Here is a 9,572-nt window from a genome sequence, read left to right as displayed (position 1 = left end):
TGTCGCCCGAACTCTCGCTCGAGGTGGGCGTATCCACAACAAGGGGCTCGGGCCCGCCCTCCGGAGGCCCCGACAGGTTAGGAAGAAGCGGGGTGCCTCGTGTGAACCCCAAACCTGCTAAGCTCTCCTCACTCACCATCGGCGCTATGTATATAGGCAGGACACCACGCCGAAAAACGCGAACGTCCTCCAACAGGGTAGCCCCCTTTCGAGGTGTGACGTGTTTCCGAAATCGAGGGCTGCAGGCAGACACGAAAGGGAGCTCAGGGCCAACAGAGATAAACATGAACTTGGGTTTCACTCGTGGTTTGAGGAGTTGAGATCCTGAAAAGTTTTCATATGGGAGCGAGCTGAGAAGGACACCCACCCCTTGCTCGAACAGCCCGAGGAGCCCACGGCCTGGAAGAGGTAGTTGAAGAGATCGAGGTAAGGCTCCATGCGTACCTCCCGACACCTGAGAAGAAAGGCCAGAACCATACAGTGGGAGTTCGGGACTAGTTAGCCCGGAGCAATTTCGTAATGGTTGAGGAGAGACAACACGAAGGGGTGAATCGGAAAACGGAACCCGTACGACAAGGAGAGGACGTGGATACCAAAGAAGCCGACCTCTGGCGGGTTGGTCACGTTGTTATCCGGAGTAGGCGCCACCACCTCAACGCCCGGCCCCACGGTGTCTTGGGCTCTAGCCAATTGATGAGGCTGGAGACGTGACAAGGAGGAACAGGCGACACGCGGGTCGAGGTCGGTATATTCGACCACGGCAAGACCGACCCCACGAGCAGGGAGGTCGACCTCGGCCTGTAACACCCCAGATTTTCAAGACTTTTAAAACTTATGTAATAAAGATAGGATCTCATTAAATCCCAAAATACGATACAAAGAGTACGGGGTGCTATGCCACACCCGAGCTAGAGAACTCAGGTGCACAGGCTAAATTCTAAAACCTCAATCAGTATCAATACTAAATCATGGCACGCAGGCCGAATGGGAAAACTATCTTAGCTACGCCCCAAGCTTCTAGCGCGCTCTAGTGATCTACTCGTCTATGCCTGAAAGCCAAATATATCTGTTCAGCGAGAGATGCTGGTAACCCACTCCAACGCGTTGAAATACAATACATATAGACATATATATAGATATACGAAAACCGATTTGAAGCATGAAGATATATCCTACGAGACTCTAGCTTTTAAAACAGGGATCGACTCACAGATAGGGCTAAGCACAGACAGCAGTTATACCAAGCATATACAGTTTACAACAGGCAAGACAGGTAAGATAAGCACAATTAATAATCATAATCCAACATATACGATTCCCGGTATAGATCCCATAGTCACATCCCCAAGATACTCATAACAACAACTCATCCATATCATCACATAGCACACTTTTTTGGCGCCACAGGACCAATCGCATGCCCATACATGAGGGTCAGCGCATATAGCTCTAACACGGCCCCGCAGCACCCTGCCCCGTATCGCAACACGGAGGGGTCGATCGCAACCGACCGATGAACCGCAGCTCATCATAGTTTGATCGCAACCAAACAGTGGACCGCAGCCCAAGAGTATGTCATCTGACCGCAGCCAGGAAATATGAACCGCAGCTCATGTAGAAACGCTTGATCGCAACCAAACGGTGGAGCGCAGCCCAAGAGTGTAAATCTGACCGCAGCCAGCTTCTGAACCGCAGCTTAGGAATGACCAATCCGATCGCAACCGAATTGGGGTATCATGCACACATAACACATAGTAAGCACATGCAACCCACATTAGCACATTGGGAAGGGGGAGAAAACGTATAACAAAACCTATGCGTGATCCTTCACATACTAAGAATAATCCTAATGGGTTCATACTTCTTTCACCTAGGTCAACGGGATACCAATTCAACTAGCATGTAAAATATAAGACTCATACAACCTACGAACGGTACCCGAAATATCAAACTAGACATAGGCACGATAGACGGAGTCCGTTGGGACACCACGGGGGTCGGGGGAACATCAAACGGGGAAGCCAAAATCCCAAGGTGGGGTACAAACCAGCGGGTAGCCGGTGGGTGAGGGATCACCCGCCGGCGGCACTATTCCGGGCAGCGGGTGCCCGGCGGGCAGCTGCCCGCCCGCCGGCTGCCCGCTGCCGGCGTTGCCCAAATAGGCCGCGAGTAGGTGGCGGGTCCCCTACCCCCCACTGACTCTTTTTCACCAAAACGCCCCGGGAACCTTTGTGGAACCCGAAACCATGCTTAGACACTTTCAAACGCAATTGATAACACACGTAGACAATTAACGGATCAAAATCAAGAAACATATGGCACATAACCTATCATGCTTTTCTAAACATAATCAACACCCAATCATGCGAATTCCCACCCAATATACCAAGAATAATACCATACAAATTCCACGATATAACCTAGGGATCTAATTATTTTTAAATCAACAAGAACACAATTCATCTTCCAAAATCAAGATTCGGTAGGAATATCATACAACTATCAAGAACCTCATATAATCATTAAGAATATCAAGAACACCATATAATTATCAAGAACGTCATATAATCGTCAAGAACACCATAATTGTCAAAAACCTCTCATCATCAAGATCACCCATGGAATCATCCCACCAATCATCAATAATAATATCACAAATCATCAATACACAATAATATGGGGAAATCCTAAGAGGGGAATCATAGCTATGAAAATAGGTTTTGTTGAGACATGGGTTACCTCTTAGCCTTAATTGATTCCTTGGCTATGAAGGGTCTTTCTTTAAGCTTTCTTCTTTCTTGATTTCTCCTAGGGGAATTCTTGGAATTCTTGGTGTGGTGAGAGATTATTGTGGTGGGAGTTCTAGGTGCCTCCTTATGTTCCCTATTTATATATTTGAGAGTCTTACTTAGGGCCTAATTACTATAGGTTTGCTAACTCTATTCCTTTTAGGACTAAGGATTGGGTTTAGGGATAAGGGCCCATGGACTATGGTGGGCCTTTCCTAATTAATTATTGTGATTTAATTCTTGCTTTTGGGTAATTGGTTAAATGATTAATTGGTTTTAGGGATCGTAACACGGGGTGTTACACTCTCCCCCCCTTAACAAGAAGCTTCGTCCCCGAAGCTTGGTCCTCGTCAAGTGACTTCTTCTTGGTTACCTGGTGTGAAAAGTTCGGGGTAGCGTTCCTTGGTTGGTCCTCGGTCCCATGGTTGGTCCTGAGGACTTTCACCATTTCTATGGCTCGTCGTCGGGTGGTTCTTGTCTTGGTGTCCAGGATTCTCACGGGTTTTTCTTCGTATACCAGGGACTCGTCGAGGTCCACGACCTTGGGTTGGAGCACGTGGCTTGGGTTGTGCACGTATTTCTTTAGCTGGGATATGTGGAATACGTTGTGTACTCGTTCTAGTTCAACGGGTTGAGCGAGGCGATAGGCTAGGTTCCCAACTCGTTCTGCCCCGCTCGTGGGCTGAGTTTCCCTTTTCTTCCGAACCTCATCACCCCCCGTGTGGGCAAGATTCTTAACCAGACCTTGTCCCCGGTGTTGAATTCTGCTTGTTTCCTCCTTAGGTCGGCGTAGGACTTCTGGCGGTCCTGGGCAGCCTTCATCCTTTACTGGATGTGTTTGACCTTGGTTATGGTATCTTGTAGGTATTGGGGCCCTAGTGCTACTGGGTCGACCATGTCTTCCCAACATAAGGGGGTTCTACACTTCTGTCCGTATAAAGCTTCGTAGGGCGCCATACGAATGCTCGCGTGGTAGCTGTTGTTGTATGAGAATTCAATAAGGTCTAGGTGTTCCTCCCATGTCCCTTGAAAGTCTAACACACAGGATCTTAACATGTCTTCGAGGGTCTGAATGGTTCTCTCGGTTTGGCCGTCAGTGGTGGGGTGGAAGGCGGTGCTCAGTTTTAGTTATGTCCCCAAGGCTAGTTGCAGTGATTTCCAGAATTGTGAGAGAAACCGAGAGTCTCTATCGGACACGATGTTCCGAGGGACTCCGTGGTACTTCACTATTCGGCTCAAGTAGGCTTGGGCCAGTTGTGTCATTGTCCATGTTTCCTTCATGGCAATGAATCGCGCCGTTTTGGTTAGTCGGTCCACTATGACCCAAATTTTATCCTTGTCGGTTTTTGTTGGGGGTAACCCTCCGACGAAGTCCATGGATATGGAATCCCACTTTCCTTGTGGTATCTCAAGGGGTTGTACGAGTCCCTTGGGTTTGCATCGTTCGGCCTTCACCCTTTGGCAATTTAGGCATTTGGCCACGAAATCTGCGATTTCCTTTTTCATGTTGGGCCACCAAAACGACCTTTTCACATCTTGGTATAGTTTGTCACCCCCTGGGTGAACAGAGTATGGGGAGTTGTGCCCTTCCTCCAAGATCTGTTGTTTCAGGTGGGGGTGCGTCGAGGGCATGCACCACCTACCTCGGTAACGGAGACTGCCGTCTTCGTGTATTTCGAAGGGCCCTTCCTTCCCCTGGGTTAGGTCGAGACGGATTTTATCTAGTTTCGGATCCTGCTGTTGTCCTATTTTGATTTCCTCGAAGAGTGTAGGTATGATTTGCGTGTTGAATAAGTGGACGTCGGGGTGGATTTGATCTTGCTCTATTATTTCCAAATTCAGTCTTTGGAAGTCCTTGTACAACTGGTCCGGTAGGATCCAGGTGGTGTTGAGGGAGTGGTTAGTCTTTCTGCTTAGGGCGTCTGCCACAATGTTAGCTTTCCCCTCGTGGTATTGGATGTCTAGATCGTAGTCCTTTATGAGTTCTAGCCACCTTCGTTGTCTCATGTTTAGGTCTTTCTGGGTGGAGATGTACTTTAGGCTCTTATGGTCCGTGTAAATCTTGCATTGCACCCCATATAAGTAATGCCTCCAAATTTTTAGTGCGAACACGATAGCGGCTAGTTCGAGGTTGTGGGTGGGGTAATTCTCTTCGTGGGTTTTGAGTTGCCTGGATGCGTATGCTATTACCCTGCCTTTTTGCATTAGCACGCACCCCAATCCCTTTTTGGACGCGTCACTGAAGACCTCGAACCCTTCCTCCCCGGAGGGGATGGCGAGCACGGATGCCGTGGTCAGCTTATCCTTCAATTCTTGAAAGGCCGAGATGCAGTCGTTGTCCCATCGGAAGGGGGTTTCCTTTTTCATGAGTTTGTTGAGGGGTTGGGCTATCCTGGTGAAGTCAGGTACAAACCTCATGTAGTAGCCAGCCAAGCCTAGGAAGCATCGGACTTCTGAGAGTGAGCTCGGTGTGGTCCATTCCTTAACGGCACGGATTTTGGCGGGGTCCACCTTATTTCCTTCCTTGGCTATCACGTGGCCTAGGAAGGCCACACTGTCTTTCCAGAATTCGCATTTAGTGAACTTGGCGTATAGTTGGTGCTCTCTCAGAGTCTGCAGGGTTATGCGGAGGTGCCTTTCATGTTCTTCCTTGTTTCGGGAGTAGACTAGGATGTCGCCAATGAATACAATGACGAAGTCATCCAAGTGGGGTCGGAATACTCGGTTCATGAGGTCCATGAATATGGCGGGTGCGTTGGTGAGTCCGAAGGGCATTACTGTGAATTCATAGTGGTCATAACGTGTCCGGAAGGCCGTTTTCTGAATGTCCGATTTGGGCACTTGTATTTGGTGATATCCGGACCTTAGGTCAATTTTTGAGAATACCCCTGCCCCTTTTAGTTGGTCGAACAAGTCATCGATCCGGGGGAGGGGGTACCTATTCTTTATTGTGACTTGGTTAAGTTCCCGGTAGTCGATGCACAGGCGCATGCTTCCATCCTTCTTTTTAACAAACAGTACTGGTGCCCCCATGGGGAGGTGCTGGGGCGGATGTACCCTTTATCTAGCAATTCCTGTAGTTGCGTTTTCAGTTCCTTCATTTCTTTTGGTGCCAACCGGTAGGGTGGTTTAGAGATCGGGGCAGCGCCAGGTATGAGGTCTATGGTGAACTCGACTTCTCTGGCCGGGGGTGTAACACCCCTAATTTTCGAGACATTTAAAACTTAATAATAAAGGTAACATCTCATTAAATCCCAAAGCGTAACATAAGTGTACGGGGTGCTATGCCACACCTGGGCTAGAGAACCCAGGTGCACAGGCTGTCTAACTACTATCCTCTGAAATATAAATGCATAATATGGCACGCAGGCCGAAAGGGAAAACTATACTACTTCTACGCTCCCGTTCTAGCGCGCTCCGGTGCTTTAATCCTCTGTGCCTGAAAGCCAAATATATCTGTTCAGCGAGAGATGCTGGTAACCCACACCAACGCGTTGAAATACAATACATATAGAGATATATATAGATATACGAAAACCGTTGTGAGCATGAAGATATATCGTACGAACTCTAGCTTTTAAAACCGGGAATGACTCGACAGATAGGGTCAGACGCAAGCAATAGTTATAACAGTCATATGCAGTTTATAATAGACAAGGCAGATAAGACAAGGCATAAACAATGATCACCACCCATCATACACAATCCCCAACATAAATCCCATAGTCACATTTCTCCAAGGCACTCATAATCACAGCTCACCCGTATCACAACTCATAGCACACTTTGTTGGCGCCACAAGACCAATCGCATGCCCATACATGAGGGTCAGCGCATATAGCTCTGACACGGCCCCGCAGCACCCTGCCCCGTATCGCAACACGGAGGGGTCGATCGCAACCGACCGATGAACCGCAGCTCATCATAATGTTTGATCGCAACCAAACAGTGGACCGCAGCCCAAGAGAGTGTATTGTCTGACTGTAGCCAGGAATTCCCATCTGACTACAGCCAGCCTCTGAACCGCAGCTCAGGAAAGATGTCATCTGATTGCAGTCAGGAATTCCCATCTGACTACAACCAGCTTCTGGACCGCAGTCCAGGGTATCGTCATCCGACCGCAGCCAGGAATTCCCATCTGACTGTAGCCGGCTTCTGAACCGCAGCTCAGGATAACCAATCCGATCGCAACCGAATTGGGGCAACACGCACACATAACACATAGCAAGCACATGCAACCCACATTACACATTGGGAAGGGGGATAAAGCGTATAACAAACCTATGCGTGATCCACCACATACTAAGAATAGTCCTAAGGGGTTCATACTTCTTCCACCTAGGTCAACGGGATACCAATTCAACTAGCATGCAATATAATAGACTCATAAACCTACGAACGGTACCCGAAATATCAAACTAGACATAGGCACGACAAACGGGATCCGTTGGGACACCACGGGAATCGGGGAAACATCAAACGGGGGAGCCGGGGTCCCGAGTGGGGACAAATTCCAGCGGGTAGCCGGTGGGTGGTGGTCCACCCGCCGGCTGCCACTGTTCCGGGCAGCGGGTGCCCGGCGGGCAGCTGCCCGCCCGCCGGCTGCCCGCTGCCGGGCTGCCCGAGAACGCCACGGGTAGGTGGCGGGTCCCCTACCCCCACCTACCCCCCACTGACTCTTTTCACCACTTTTCGTCCCGGGAACCGTTGTGGAACCCGAAACCATGCTTAGACACTTTACAACGCAATTAATGACAACACGTAGACAATTAACGGATCAAATACGAGAACCGTACGGCACATCACCTATCATGCTTTTCTAAACATAATCAACACCCAAACATGCGAATTCCCACCCGACAATCCAAGAATAAGATCATACGATTTAACCTAGGGTTCTAATCACTTTTATATCAACAAGAATACGATTCATCTTCTAATTGCAAGATTCGGTAAGAATAATACATAACATCAAGAATGCCAATTAATCATCAAGAACATCATAACCATCAAGAACAACACATAATCATTAAAATCCCAATTAATCATCAAGAACATCATAATTATCAAGAAGCTCCCAACATCAAGATTATCAAGATTCCCCATGGAATCATCAAATCAACATCAATAATAATCACCATAATTTCACCATTCACAATAATATGGGGGAAACCCTAAGGGGAAATCATAGCTATGAAAATAGGTTTTGTTGAGACATGGGTTACCTCTTAGCCTTAATTAATTCCTTGGCTATGAAGGATCTTTCTTTAAGCTTTCTTGCTTTCTTGATTTCTTCTAAGGGGATTCTTGGAGCTCTCCTGGGGTGATGGGCGTTTAGGCGTGTGGGGGTTCCGGGTGTCTCCTAAGTTCTTTATATATATATTTAAGACTCCTAATTAGGGCCTGAATGGTATGGGTTTACTAATCCTATTCCTTATAGGATTCAGGGACTCGCTTTAGGGATAAGGGTCCATATTAATTAGAGCGGATCCTAATCACAATCTGAATGGTAAAAGGTTTACTATCTTTATTCCTAATAGACTTAAGCCTCTAATTTAGGCAAGGGTCTACGGTTTATGGTGGACCCCATTAATTAATTAAAGGGGAACTTAACTTAATTAATCATATTTAATTATTATTAGCGGGATTAATTAAATAATTAATCCAAGATTAAAGGTCGTAACACGGGGTGTTACACTCTCCCCCCCTTACAAGGGGCTTCGTCCCCGAAGCCCAGTGTCATAGTCCACCCTTTCACCCCTAGACATCCCGTAGTTTGGCCTCCTGGGTAGGAGTGTGGCCCTACGTTTGTCTTAGTTTGGGATAGGCTGTACTTTTGGTGGCGTTGTGATAGAGAAGTTATGGGTGTACCTCGGTTTCCTGCGCTGGAACTGGGCGCCCCACGAGTGCCCAAGGCGGCCTCGATCGCTGCCACCCTCTGATCGAGTACGCGTGTGGTTCGAATCAAGGATGAGAACCCTTCTTCCATGATTTGGTTTTGCCGGTTGAGCTGCGCGAGAATGCGCTCATTGACCGAGCTCTCGCTTTGATCTCTCGGGTCCCTTCCGGATTGTGGTTGCACTGTCGGGTCGGGCCCGTCATCCTCCTCCTGTTCCTCATTCTCTTCCGTGCCTCCGCAATCTTGCATGGCCCGCTTGAGCTTTTTGTTGGAGATGTCCAACCGATCAACCAATTCCCTACGTTCCCCCTCGGGTTTTTGGCAAATTTCTTCGAGGGTGAGATAGTGTCCTCCCTCGGTATAGTAGATGTCGTTGCGGCGGAGGTTTTGGGCATTGAAAACCATGCCATTGGCGGTCTTGACTTCGGTGTGGCTTAGGTCTACCCCCTTCTTCTCCATGATCCAACTTAGGATCATCCCGTAGGGTAGGCTAAGCCGGTTGCTTGCTTTGCAAAACTCTATGTGTTTTAACATGAGTGCCGGCAGGTTGAACTTGATTTTATGTTTTAGGAGATACGCAAAGGCGCACTCCAAGCTCCCTACATCCTTGCTCTTGTTATTGGTGGGCAAGAGGCTATCGGTTATAATCATAACTAGTATCTTTTGCTCCGCCGATAGCCACTTTCGGTTGGGTCGAGTAGCCGAGGTGAATCCGTCCTCTTTCCCGAGTAAGTACCCGAGATAGTCCTTGTATCCCGTAGTTTGGGTGTCAATCCACCCTTTCCGGTCATAGTCGGACACACCCGTGGTGGTCAATTTCAAGAGCTTGGCCAAACGGCCTTCGGAAAGCACAATTTCCTTGCCGCGGACTTTGGTGGTGATTT

This window comes from Ipomoea nil, unplaced genomic scaffold, assembly GCF_001879475.1.
Source record: "Ipomoea nil cultivar Tokyo-kokei standard unplaced genomic scaffold, Asagao_1.1 scaffold0666, whole genome shotgun sequence".
Lineage (NCBI taxonomy): Eukaryota > Viridiplantae > Streptophyta > Magnoliopsida > Solanales > Convolvulaceae > Ipomoea > Ipomoea nil.
Note: the sequence above shows the minus strand (reverse complement) of the source record.